Source organism: Colobus angolensis, unplaced genomic scaffold (genome assembly GCF_000951035.1).
Source record: "Colobus angolensis palliatus isolate OR3802 unplaced genomic scaffold, Cang.pa_1.0 Scaffold69, whole genome shotgun sequence".
In the NCBI taxonomy this organism is placed as follows: Eukaryota; Metazoa; Chordata; class Mammalia; order Primates; family Cercopithecidae; genus Colobus; species Colobus angolensis.
In genome coordinates this window covers 12,974,264-12,976,874 of record NW_012120598.1, presented here as the reverse complement: position 1 = coordinate 12,976,874, position 2,611 = coordinate 12,974,264, and positions in this window count along the sequence as shown.

Here is a 2,611-nt window from a genome sequence, read left to right as displayed (position 1 = left end):
GCATATGGCTAGCCAGTTTTCCCAACACCATTTATTAAATAGGGGATCCTTTCCCCATTGCTTGTTTTTATCAGCTTTGTCAAAGATCCGATGGTTGTAGATGTGTGGCATTATTTCTGAGGCCTCTGTTCTGTTTCATTGGTCTCTATATCTGTTTTGGTACCACTACCATGCTGTTTTGGTTACTGTAGCCTTATAGCATAGTTTGAAGTCAGGTAGTGTGATGCCTCCAGCTTTGTTCTTTTTGCCTAGGATTGTCTAGGCTATGTGGGCTCTATTTTGGTTCCATATGAAATTTAAAGTAGCTTTTTCTAATTCTGTGAAGAAAGTCAATGGTAGCTTGATGGGGATGGCATTAAATCTATAAATTACTTTGGGCAGTATGGCCATTTTCATGATATTGATTCCTCCTATCCATGAGCAGGCAATGTTTTTCCATTTGTTTGTGTCCTCTTATTTCCTTGAGCAGTGGTTCATAGTTCTTCCTGAAGAGGTCCTTCACATCCCTTGTAAGTTGTATTTTCAGGTATTTTATTCACTTTGTAGCAATTGTGAATGGGAGTTCACTCATGATTTGGCTCTCTGTTTTTCTATTATTGGTGTATAGGAATGCTTGTGATTTTTGATTTTCGCACGTTGATTTTGTATCCTGAGGCTTTGCTGAAGTTGCTTATCAGCTTAAGGAGATTTTGGGCTGAGACGATGGGGTTTTCTAAATAGACAATCATGTTATCTGCAAACAGAGACAATTTGACTTCCTTTCTTCCTATTTGAATACGCTTTATTTCTTTCTCTTGCCTGATTGCCCTGGCCAGAACTTCCAATACTATGTTGAACAGGAGTGGTGAGAGACGGCATCCTTGTCTTCTGCCAGTTTTCAGAGGGAATGCTTCCAGTTTTTGCCCATTCAGTATGATATTGTCTGTGGGTTTGTCATAAATAGCTCTTATTATTTTAAGATTCTTTTCATCAATACCTAATTTAAGTTTTTTAGCATGAACTGGTGTTGAATTTTATCAAAGGCCTTTTCTGTATCTATTGAGATAATCATGTGGTTTTTGTCATTGGTTCTGTTTATGTGATGGATTATGTTGATTGATTTGCATATGTTGAACCAGCCTTGCATCCCAGGGATGAAGCTGATTCCATCATGGTGGATAAGCTTTTTGATCTGTTGCCGGATTCAGTTTGCCAGTATTTTATTGAGGGTTTTCACGTCGATGTTCATGGGATATTGGCCTGAAATTTTCTTTTTTTGTTGCATCTCTGTCAGGTTTTGTATCAGGATTACGCTTACCTCATAAAATTAGTTAGGGAGGAGTCCCTCTTTTTCTATTGTTTGGAATAGTTTCAGAAGGAATGGTACTAGCTCCTCTTTGTACCTCTGGTAGAATTTGACCGTGAATCCGTCTGGTTAGTCCCGGGCTTGTTTTGATTGGTAGGCTATTAATTACTGCCTCAATTTCAGAACTTGTTATTGGTCTATTCAGGAATTCGACTTCTTCCTGGTTTAGTCTTGGGAGGGTGTATGTGTCCAGGAATTTATCCATTTCTTCTAGATTTTCTAGTTTATTTGCATAGAGGTTTTTATAGCACTCTCTGATGGTAGTTCGTATTTCTGTGGGGTCAGTGATGATATCCCCTTTATCATTTTTTATTGCATCTATTTGATTCATCTCTCTTTTCTTATTAGTCTTGCTAGCGTTCTATTTTGTTAATCTTTTCAAAAAACCAGCTCCTGGATTCATTGATTTTTTGAAGGGTTTTTTGTGTCTCTGTCTCCTTCAGTTCTGCTCTGATCTTAGTTATTTCTTGTCTTCTGCTAGCTTTTGAATTTATCTGCCCTTGCTTCTCTAGTTATCTTAATTGTGATGTTAGGGTGTTGATTTTAGATCTTTCCTGCTTTCTCCTGTGGGCATTTAGTGCTATAAATTTCCCTCTAAACAGTGCTTTAGCTGTGTCCCAGAAATTCTGGTATGTTATGTCTTTGTTCTCGTTGGTTTCAAAGAACTTGTTTATTTCTGCCTTAATTTTGTTTTTCACCCAGTAGTCATTCAGGAACTGGTTGTTCAGTTTCCATGTAGTTGTGTGGTTTTGAGTGAGTTTCTTAATCCTGAGTTCTAATTTGATTGCACTGTGGTCTGAGAGACTATTTGTTACGATTTCTGTTCTTCTGCATTTCCTGAGGAGGGTTTTACTTCCAATTATGTGGTCAATTTTAGAATAAGTGCGATGTGGTGCTAAGAATGTATATTCTGTTGATTTGGGGTGGAGAGTTCTGTAGATGTCTATTAGGTCTGCTTGGTCCAGGGCTGAGTTCAGGTCCTGAATATCCCTGTTAATTTTCTGTCTCGTTGTTCTAACATTGACAGTGCGGTATTAAAATCTCCCACCATTATTATGTGGGAGTCTAAGTCTCTTTGTAGGTCTTTAAGAACTTGCTTTATGAACCTGGATGCTCCTGTATTGGGTGCCTATGTATTTAGGATAGTTAGCTTTTCTTGTTGCATTGATGCCTTTACCATTACATAATGCCCTTCTTTGTCATTTTTTTTTTTTTAATCTTTGTTGGTTTAAAGTCTGTTTTATTAGAGACTAGGATTGCAACCTC